This window comes from Heptranchias perlo, chromosome 16 (assembly GCF_035084215.1).
Source record: "Heptranchias perlo isolate sHepPer1 chromosome 16, sHepPer1.hap1, whole genome shotgun sequence".
In the NCBI taxonomy this organism is placed as follows: domain Eukaryota; kingdom Metazoa; phylum Chordata; class Chondrichthyes; order Hexanchiformes; family Hexanchidae; genus Heptranchias; species Heptranchias perlo.
In genome coordinates, this window is record NC_090340.1 from 20,939,277 (window position 1) to 20,950,888 (window position 11,612).

At 46.1% G+C, this 11,612-nt stretch overlaps 1 long non-coding RNA gene across 1 annotated transcript; it reads left to right on the plus strand.

Annotated features, from left to right (window-relative positions):
- Positions 1-1,414: 1,414 nt before the first annotated feature.
- LOC137333281 (uncharacterized) lies at positions 1,415-3,178 on the plus strand. The gene is made up of 3 exons (XR_010965836.1): positions 1,415-1,712; positions 1,919-1,996; positions 2,906-3,178. It is a non-coding gene; the product is annotated as an uncharacterized lncRNA (long non-coding RNA).
- Positions 3,179-11,612: the final 8,434 nt, after the last annotated feature.

Consider the following 11,612-nt stretch of genomic DNA (forward strand, 5'->3'; position numbering starts at 1 on the left):
TAGGCGTGTGGATGAGGGTAACGCAGTGGATGTGGTATACATGGATTTCAGTAAGGCCTTCGATAAAGTCCCGCACAGGAGACTGGTCAAGAAGGTACGAGCCCATGGAATCCAGGGTGCCTTGGCACTTTGGATACAAAACTGGCTTAGTGGCAGAAGGCAGAGGGTGATGGTCGAAGGTTGTTTTTGTGACTGGAAGCCTGTGGCCAGTGGGGTACCACAGGGATCGGTGCTGGGTCCCTTGCTGTTTGTGGTCTACATTAACGACTTGGATATGAATGTAAAAGGTATGATCAGTAAGTTCGCTGATGATACAAAAATTGGTAGGGTGGTAACTAGCGAGGAGGATAGCCTCAGTCTGCAGGACGATATAGATGGGTTGGTCAGATGGGCGGAACAGTGGCAAATGGAATTTAACCCGGAAAAGTGCGAGGTGAAGCACTTTGGAGGGACTAACAAGGCAAGGGAATACACAATGAATGGGAGGACACTAGGCAAGACAGAGGGTCAGAGGGATCTTGGTGTGCAAGTTCACAGATCCCTGAAGGCAGCGGAACAGGTAGATAAGGTGGTAAAGAAGGCATATGGGATACTTGCCTTTATTAGCCGAGGCATAGAATATAAGAGCAAGGAGGTTATGATGGAGCTGTATAAAACACTGGTTAGGCCACAGCTGGAGTACTGTGTGCAGTTCTGGTCGCCACATTACAGGAAGGATGTGATCGCTTTGGAGAGGGTACATTCACCAGGATGTTACCAGGGCTGGAGTGCTTCAGCTATGAAGAGAGACTGGGAAGATTGGGTTTGTTTTCCTTGGAGCAGAGGAGGCTGAGGGGGGACATGATTGAGGTGTACAAAATTATGAGGGGCACAGATAGGATGGATACTAATGAGCTTTTTCCCTTCGTTGAGGGTTCTATAACAAGGGGGCATAGATTCAAGGTAAAAGGCGGGAGGTTTAGAGGGGATTTGAGAAAGAACTTTTTCACCCAGAGGGTGGTTGGAGTCTGGAACTCACTGCCTGAAAGGGTTGTGGAGGCAGGAACCCTCACAACATTCAAGAAGCATTTGGATGAGCACTTGAAATGCCATAGCATACAAGGCTATGGACCAAATGCTGGAATATGGGATAAGATTAGACAGGGCTTGATGGCCGGCGCGGACACGATGGGCCGAAGGGCCTCTATCCGTGCTGTATAACTCTCTATGACTCTATATCAAGGCAAGTGGAAAAACTCTCTGGGACACAGGGAGCTGGGGCTGACCTGGGAGAGCAATCTGAAACACAGGAACTAAAAGATATCCAGAGTGAAAAGGGTAAATAAAACCTAAAACAGAAGATGCAGTCCTGGACACCCCAGACCGTGGGTGTGAAACGTGCTGCAGACGCTCAGACTCACGGTGATCGCACAGTAAATGTTGGGAAATTGCTGTTATTGAGGAATATTTTGGGGTCGTGTTCTGAGTGAAGGAGACGGGTGCAATTCCCACCTGGAACCGCTGATTCACTTCGGTGCTCCGTGTGCATTCTGCCCGGACCGACCCGCCCCTTCCCCGGTTTTGCACCCGATTCCCCGCCGATCACAACCCATAAAATTCGGCTCCGATGCAGCAAACGGCACAAGATCGAGAAACGCTGATTCGGTGACGGCTCCAAACTGAAGAGGAAGTTAGTGAAATGTCTGACTCTAAGGCCTGTGTCTGCCTGGATGGTGAGTGGAGACTAGTCAGTCCTTTCAGCTCAGTGTCCCCGCTCAGTGTCACTGAGGTGGAGCAGGATTGGAGGGGAGGCTGTTTATTAAATTAACTGGAGATCAGAGGGTGACAAAGAGCCGGGGCTCCTCCACACGGTGGGGATTTCTCAGGGTTTAAATCCCAACTCAGTGTCTTTATATTTGTTTGTTTTCCCTGTTTTCAGGATCCTGCTCCTGTGAAAACACCTGCAGGTGCTCCGACTGCCGATGTCCCACCAGCAAAGCTGGACGCTGCCAGAAAAGTGAGTAACTGTGGGACTGTTTAAAACCCCCCACATTGTATTTATGTGACTGATGGTTCTGGGCAGAACTCAGACTGGAACAGAATGGAAAATTACAAGGTCCCCGGACTTTCATTCAAATCAGCTTGGCTCCATTGTCGGGACTAACCCTAACCCTCACTCTATCTCTAAATATAACCCTAACTCTAATCCTAACCCTAACTCTAATCCTAATCCTATCCTAACTCCAACTCTAACCCTAACATAGATAATAGCCTCTGAGCAGAAGGAGCCCCAGTGAGCCCGGATGGGTTATTACTCCGATCTTGAGGCTGTTCCAATTACAGTAACTGTGATGCCCCATATCGCCCCGTACTGAACTAAATTGATCCTTAAAGTCACTTTCGCTGCTGATCAAACCCTTATCCGATAAGGACAGAACCTCTTCACCTACCAGCGCTTAAGTTGCTGCTGCTACATTGCTGTCGGTGCTATTTTTACCCAGGATTTACAGCAGCAACTGCAGCTTGCATTTATACTTTCAGGTAGAAAAGTGTCTCCAAGTCCTTCACAGCGGAGAAAATGAGGGTGCATCCCAAATAGGGGAACAGCAGCGTTTAATAGAGCTCACAGGAATGGGGTACATGTGAAAATAGTGGGTTGGAAGTTCTACCCTGAAGAGTTGATCACTGAACAGTGGGTGGGACAGACTGATGATATCACAAGGTCCCAAATCTTACCACGAATACAGCAGCTGAGAGATTGACAGGCACGGCTTCTGAGGTGGGGCATTTTCAGATGGGTTATTTGGAGATATGACACAGATTAGTTTATTAGGGAGGAGCTCAGTGCTGTAATGGGAGGGTCTGGGGGTGTTTCAGTGAATGATTCATTGTTACTGATTTCTGCCTTTTCCCTCTCCTCTCTCAGGTTGCTGCTCTTGCTGTCCTGCCGGATGCACTAACTGCGCCAATGGCTGTGTGTGCAAAGGGAAAACCTCCGACAAATGTAGCTGCTGCTCCTGAACAACTGGCTCTTCAGTCACAATATATAAAGTATTGTCCATATGTACTGTATTAAACATGCACATGTCCTCAGGATGTGTGTCCTGATCAGTTGTGCGTTGCTATGAACTAATGAAAAGTGAATTAATTATTCTTGAAAGTATCATGTTTGGTATCAGTCAATAAAAAATCTATTTGACGTCCTGTGATCAGTGCCATTCTTTTTGTGAAGCATGTGATATTCCTAATGACAACAAAATGTGTAGGAAAATTGTCAGAGCCTAAACAGACCACATTGCATAAAATGATACTTTAAGGCTACAGTGCCATCTGGTGCAGTCTCGTGGCAGAGGTTAAACCATGTGATGAAGGAGCAGTGTTGGGAATGATGGAGTGAATGATTCAATGGTATCCTTGCTTCAATATTAGGACACGTGGGTGAGGACGGTTCTTACAGCTTCAACCTCAAACCAGCAAATTATAGGAGGTGGGAGAATAGAGTCTTTATTTCTATTTGGTGACTCGGGGGAGCTGCTGTGTTACTTCAAAGAGCAAGCCCCACAGAGCAGGGGCAATAAATTCAAATTCTGAGGTGTAATCAAGGACAAAAGTGATATAACTCAGATTTTTTAAATTTCTAAATATACTTTAATTCATAGAATTTAAAGATACACATGGTTTACACACAGTTCAGATAGAGGGCACAAAATGCAGTTCAGCATTTCAAAGCAATACAGTACAGATCATATACACTATGATCTCATTATTACAATTTTAAAACACTGTAGTTTCTAATACATTCTGTACAATACAGGGTGGGGTGGATTTTGGATATTAATGACATGCGCAGATGTAGTCTGAATTACTCAGGTCTAGAACAGGGGAGTCCAAACCCCTTTCTCTGTGGACCACGTCACTGTGGACATGGTATCCTGTGGGCTGCATATTAACAATTACAACACAAAACACCAAAATTAAACTAAAGGTGTCAGCTGTGAAAAGTCAGTTAATTTTCTACAATCAGCAATCATTACTTCTAAAGAATAGATCTTTGACCCTAAATTTATTATAATGAGTATTCATATTCACTTTTAAATAGAGAGTTTTTGACACGTTTCCTCAGTAATATTTTTGGGGTACATTTTACAAATGAACTCTTCCTACATGACGGGAGCACTTATTGAGAATTCGGCTGTGCACCGTCCTCCCATGATATTGCATTCAGTAAAATAAAAATGCAAAAGAAGCTGGAAGTGTTATTTATGTCTTGATATAATTCATGGAGGGAGGGCAGAAAATCTGACCCAGAGCAGATCAGACTTTTGCGTGGAACAACACAGGAAGGCTGGTAGTAGCTAAGTTTCTAACTGATGGGAGAGGGTTCTGACTGCTGTAAACTCTGCATGCACTAAAAGAGGTCTCAGTATGTTGAGGTACATGGCAGCACATTACAGCATCACAGCCGAGCCAGTAATAACATGACAACATTCAATGGCAGCATTTTACCCCAAAAAGCTGTGGAGGCTGAGTCATTGAATACATTCAAGGCTGAGTTAGACAAATTTTTGATCAGCAAGGGAGTCAAAGGATATGGGGAAAAGGCGGGAAAGTGGAGTTGAGGTAAAAATCAGATCAGCCATGATCTCATTGAATGGCGGAGCAGGCTTGAGGGGCCGAATGGCCTACTCCTGCTCCTATCTCTTATGGTCTTATGGTCTTATGGAACGTAAGTAAGATCGGCAACTTGTAACAAACTGTTGTAATGTAGGAAACGCAGCAGCCAATTTGCACACAACAAGATCCCACAAAGAGCAATGAGATAATAACCAGATGATCTGTTACAGTGATGTTGGTTGAGGGATTAATATTGGACAGGACACCAGAAAGAACTACCCTGCTCTTCTTCGAATAATGCCATGGGATCTTTTACTTTCACCTGAGAGGGCAGAATGAGCCTTGGTTTAACATCTCATCCCAAACAGTGCAGCATTCCTTCAATACTGCAGTGAAGTGTCAGCCTAGATTATGTGCTCAAGTCTCAGTCCAGAATCCAACCTCCTTATTAAATAGGAAAGTGTCCAGACTGGGTTTGAACAGAGCAGAAATCTGAGGTGTGATCTCTTGGTTGGACTCTGCTCTTCTCAATGAGACTGATGTGTCCCTCAGTGAGTGTGAGAGCGGCTTGTAGGAAACATTCTCCCTGTTCAAGTGTTCCAAAGACATTGTATTTGACAGCATCGACACCCTTCCCACAGACTGCAGGAGATCCAACAAATGCATATTTTTCCATGAAATCCACAGCCATTTTCCACTCCCAGCTTCCAGGCACTGGTTGGATTTGTTCCCATATTCTGGTGCATAATCCTCACTCTACTTCACAAGGTCACAAGATAAATACAGACAGGGGAAGTGATTCATTACATGTTATAGAATCATAGAAATTAACGGCACAGAAGGAGGCCATTCGGCCCATTGTGTCTGTGCCGGCCGAGAAAGAGCTACCCAGCCTAATCCCACTTTCCAGCTCTTGGTCCGTAGGTTACAGCACTTCAAGTGCATATCCAAGTACTTTTTAAATGCGATGAGGGTTTCTGCCTCTACCACCCTTTCAGGCAGGGAGTTCCAGACCCCCACCACCCTCTGGGTGAAAAAAATTCTCTTCCAACTCCCCTCGAATCCTTCTACCAATTATTTTAAATCTATGCCCTCTCTGCTCAGGGAAATAAGTGCTTCCTATCTACACTATGGAGGCAGTGTAGATAGGAGGCACTTATTTTACACACCTCAAATAAATCTCCCCTCAGCCTTCTCTGTTCCAAAGAAAACAACCCCAGCCTATCCAATCGATCCTCATAGCTAAAATTCTCCAGCCCTGGCAACATCCTCATAAATCACCTCTGTACCCTCTATAATGCAATCACATCTTTCCTGAAATGTAGCGACCAGAATTGTACACAGTACTCAAGCTATGGCCTAATTAGTGTTTCATACAGTTCTAGCATAACCTCCCTGCTCTTATATTCTATGCCTCGGCTAATAAAGGAAAGTATCCCGTATGCCTTCATAACCACCTTATCCACCTGTCCGGCTACCCTCAGGGTTCTGTGGATATGCACTCCAAGGTCCATCTGTTCCTCTACACCTCTCAGTAGCCTCCTATTTTATTGTGTATTTACTTGCCTTGTTTGCCCTCCCCAAATCGTTACCTCACACATTTTTAAAAATTCGTTCATGGGATGTGGGCGTCGCTGGCAAGGCCAGCATTTATTGCCCATCCCTAATTGCCCTTGAGAAGGTGGTGGTGAGCCGCCTTCTTGAACTGCTGCAGTCTGTGTGTTGAAGGTTCTCCCACAGTGCTGTTAGGAAGGAAGTTCCAGGATTTTGACCCAGCGACGATGAAGGAACGGCGATATATTTCCAAGTCGGGATGGTGTGTGACTTGGAGGGGAACATGCAGGTGGTGTTGTTCCCATGTGCCTGCTGCTCTTGTCCTTCTAGGTGGTAGAGGTCGCGGGTTAGGGAGGTGCTGTCGAAGAAGCCTTGGCGAGTTGCTGCAGTGCATCCTGTGGATGGTACACACTGCAGCCACAGTGCGCCGGTGGTGACGGGAGTGAATGTTTAGGGTGGTGGATGGGGTGCCAATCAAGCGGGCTGCTTTGTCCTGGATGGTGTCGAGCTTCTTGAGTGTTGTTGGAGCTGCACTCATCCAGGCAAGTGGAGAGTATTCCATCACACTCCTGACTCGTGCCTTGTAGATGGTAGAATGGCTTTGGCGAGTCAGGAGGTGAGTCTCTCGCCGCAGAATACCCAGCTCTGACCTGCTCTTGTAGCCACAGTATTTATATGGCTGGTCCAGTTCAGTTTCTGGTCAATGGTGACTCCCAGGATGTTGATGGTAGGGGATTTGGCGATAGTAATGCCATTGAATGTCAAGGAATGGTGGTCAGACTCTCTCTTGTTGGAGATGGTCATTGCCTGGCACTTGTCTGGTGCGAATGTTACTTGCCACTTATCAGCCCAAGCCTGGATGTTGTCAAGGTCTTGCTGCATGCGGGCTCGGACTGCTTCATTATTTGAGGGGTTGCGAATGGAACTGAACACTGTGCAATCATCAGCGAACATCCCCATTTCTGACCTTATGATGGAGGGAAGGTCATTGATGAAGCAGCTGAAGATGGTTGGGCCTAGGACACTGCCCTGAGGAACTCCTGCAGCAATGTCCTGGGGCTGAGATGATTGGCCTCCAACAACCACTACCATCTTCCTTTGTGCTAGGTATGACTCCAGCCACTGGAGAGTTTTCCCCCTGATTCCCATTGACTTCAATTTTACTAGGGCTCCTTGGTGCCACACTCGGTCAAATGCTGCCTTGATGTCAAAGGCAGTCACTCTCACCTCACCTCTGGAATTCAGCTCTTCTGTCCATGTTTGGACCAAGGCTGTAATGAGGTCTGGAGCCAAGTGGTCCTGGCGGAACCCAAACTGAGCATCGGTGAGCAGGTTATTGGTGAGTAAGTGCCGTTTGATAGCACTGTCGACGACACCTTCCATCACTTTGCTGATGATTGAGAGTAGACTGATGGGGCGGTAATTGGCCGGATTGGATTTGTCCTGCTTTTTGTGAACAGGGCATACCTGGGCAATTTTCCACATTGTCGGGTAGATGCCAGTGTTGTAGCTGTACTGGAACAGCTTGGCTAGAGGCACGGCTAGTTCTGGAGCATAAGTCTTCAGCAATACGGCCGGGATGTTGTCAGGGCCCATAGCCTCAGGATTGAATTCCATTTGGCACTTTTCTGCCCACCTGACCAGTCAATTGATATCTTCCTGCAGTCTACAGCTTTCTTCCTCAATATCAACCACACTACCAATTTTTGTATCATCTGCAAACTTCTTAAACATGCCCCCTACATTTAAATCTAAGTCATTGATATATACAACAAAAAGCAAGAGACCTAGTACTGAGCCCTGCAGAACCCCCCTGGAAACAGCCTTCCAGACACAAAAAACCCGTCGATCATTACCCTTTGCTTCCTGCCACTGAGCCAATTATGGATCCAATTTGCCACTTTCCCTTGGATCCCATGGGCTTTTACTTTTCTGACCAGTCTGCCATGTGGGACCTTGTCAAAAGCCTTGCTAAAATTCACGTGGACTACATCAAACGCAATACCCTCATCGACCCTCCTTGTTACCGCCTCAAAAAATTCAATCAAGTTAGTCAGACACAACCTTCCCTTAACAAATCCATGTTGACTATCCTTGATTAATCCATGCCTTTCTAAATGACGATTAATACTGTCCCTCAGAATTTTTTCCAATAATTTGCCCACCACCGAGGTTAGGCTGACTGGCCTGTAATAACTCAGTCTATCCCTTTCTCCCTTTTTAAACAACGGTACAACATTAGCAGTCCTCCAGTCCTCCGGCACCACAACTGTAGCCAGAGAGGATTGGAAAATGATGGTCAGAGCCTCTGCTATTTCTTCCCTTGCTTCTTTTAAACAGCCTGGGATAAATTTGCTAAATCATATTTCAACTTAGTATAATTGACCTTTCTCCAATTGAGAACTTTTACTTCTGGTCTATCTTTGTCCTTTTCCATATCTAAGCTAAATCTAATTGAATTATGATCACTACCACCAAATTCCCTAAAATTAAGAATAGAACTGTCCCCTTTCTTTTTGGGCTTGCTATGTACTGGCTAAAAAAGTGCTCCTGGACACATTTTAAGAATTCTGCACCCTCTATATCTTTAACACTGATTCTATCCCAGTTAATATTAGGGTAGTTGAAATCCCCTACTATTACTGCCCTATTGTTTTTGCACTTCTCAGAAATTTGCCTACATATTTGCTCTTCTATCTCCCTCTGACTGTTTGGGGGTCTATAGTACACTCCCAGCAGTGTGATTGCCCCTTTTTTGTTCTTTAGCTCAACCTACATGGCCTCATTTGATGATCCTTCTAACATATCATCCCTCCTCACAGCCTTAATTGTTTCTTTAACCAATACTGTGACCCCACCATCCTTTTTTATCCCCCTCTCTCGCTCATCTGAAAACCCTGTAACAAGGAATTGCCATTCCTGCCCCCGTTTAAACCATGTTTCTGAAATAGCTTAGATATCATACTTCCACGTGTCTATCTGTGCCCTTAGCTCATTTGCCTTATTCACTAGACTCCTTACATTGAAGTATATACCATTGAGCACTGCCAAACTCCTTTGTTGTCTATTTTCTAACCTTTGCTTCCTCTGCCTTCCAAACTCGCTAACTAATTTTTTACCTCCATTTCCAGCTCTGCTTGTCTCCCTTCTGAATCTGCACTCAGGATCCCATCCCCCTGCCAAAGCCTCCCCCGCAGCACTAGCAAACCTCCCCGCGAGGATATTGGTCCCGGCCCTGTTGAGGTGCAACCCGTCCGGCTTGTACAGGTCCCATCTCCCCCAGAACCAATTCCAATGCCCCAGGAATCTAAAGCCCTCCCTCCTGCACCATCTCTCCAGCCATACATTCATCTGCCCTATCCTCCTATTTCTGTACTCACTAACGCATGGCACTGAGAGTAATCCGGAGATTACTACCTTTGAGGTCCTGCTTATTAATCTCTTTCCTAGCTCCTTAAAATCTGCCTGCCGAACCTCATCCCTTTTTCTACCTATGTCATTGGTGCCGATATGGACCACGACCTCTGGCTGTTCACCCTCCCCCCTCAGAATGTTCTGCAGCAGCTCAGTGTCATCCTTGACCCTGGAACCAGGGAGGCAACATGCCATCCTGGAATCACATCTGCGGCCACAGAAACGCCTGTCTGTTCCCCTAACTATCGAATCTCCTATAATTATTGCTTTCCTGACCTTCCTCCTCCCCCCATACAGCTGAACCATCCATGGTGCTGTGGACTTGGCTCTGGCTGTACTCACCAGAGGAATCATCGCCCTCACCAGTATTCAGAACTGACAGAGGGAGATGCATTCAGTGGACTCATGCACTACCTGCCTGGTTCTCCTTGTCTGTCTGGTGGACACCCATTCCCTCTCTGCCTGCACACTATTACGCTGCAGGGAGGCCACCTCCTGAAACATGCTATCCACATAGCTCCCAGCCTCACGGATGCACCACAGTGATGCAAGCTGCTGCTCGAGCTCCTCCAGCTGATGACACCTCCTGCACATTTTGCTGTCCAGGACACGAGAAGTGACCCGGAGTTCCCACATAGCACAGGCTGTGCATTTGACAGGACTGAGGTGCCCTGCCATGCCTCTATTTATTAGATCAATAATTAGATAATTTTAGCTCATGCATTCATAATAAAGACAAATTTAATTTACCCCGTGACCTTATCTGACTATTGAATGAGTCTAAGATTTTCACCTCTGCTATGCTACCCAAAAAAAAACATTGTTGATCGCTCTTTGTATGTAGAAAGTCCTTCTGGCATCTGTCCTAAATTTTCCTTGGAGATGTTTTAATGTATGGTCTTTCTTCCACTATCCTGACACAGTCTGAACTCACACTGGAGACTGATGTTCTCTGGAGCTTAGCCAGTGGTACAACTTTCGTCACTGAGGTAGAAGCTTGTGGACAGAACTTGAGGGCATAATCTAGGCTAACACTTCAGTGGCATACAGCAAGACCGCCTACTTCCACCTCCGTAACATTGCCCGCCTTCGCCCCTGCCTCTACTTACCTGCTGCTGAAACCCTCATCCATGCCTTTATTACCTCCAGACTGGACTATTCCAATGCTCTCCTGGCTGGCCTCCCATCTTCCAACCTCCATAAACTTGAGCTCATCCAAAACTCTGCTGCCCGTATCCTAAATCGCACCAAGTCCTGTTCACCCATCACCCCTGTGCTCGCTGACCTACATTGGCTCCCGTTCCGGGAACACTGCAACTTTAAAATTCTCATCCTTTTTTTCAAATCCCTCCATGGCCTCGCCCCTCCCTATCTCTGTAACCTCCTCCAGTCCTACAACCCTCTGAGATCTCTGCGTTTCTCCAACTCTTGCCTCTTGCGCATCCTCAATTTTAATCGCTCTACCATTGGTGGCCGTGCCTTCAGCTGCCTAGGACCTAAGCTCTGGAATTCCCTCCATAAACCTCTCCGCCTCTCTACCTCTCTCTCCTCCTTTAAGATGCTCCTTAAAACCTACCTCTTTGACCAAGCTTTTGATCACCTGTCCTAATACCTCCTGATGTGGTTCGGTGTCAAATTTTGTTTGATAACACTCCTGTGAAGCACCTTGGGACGTTTTACTACATTAAAGGAGCTATATAAATGCAAGTTGTTGTTATTGATTTTATCTAACTCCTTGTGTCTGTCGTTAGCTGTTGAGACTGGACCATACAGATCAGGAATTACATAGAATTTAAAGCACAGGTCTGTACCTGTTTTTATGCTCCACACGAGCCTCCTCCCACCCTACTTCATCTAAGCCGATCCGGATATCCTTCTATTCCTTTCTCCCTCGTGTAATTATCCAGCTTCCCCTGAAATGAATCTATGCTATTCATCTAGCCTACTTCATGTGGTAGCAAGTTTCACATTCTAACTGCTCTCTAGGTATTGAAGGTCCCAGGTTAGTTGACTGGTCTGCACTGAGTTGGTTTGATTATCTGGATGATCTG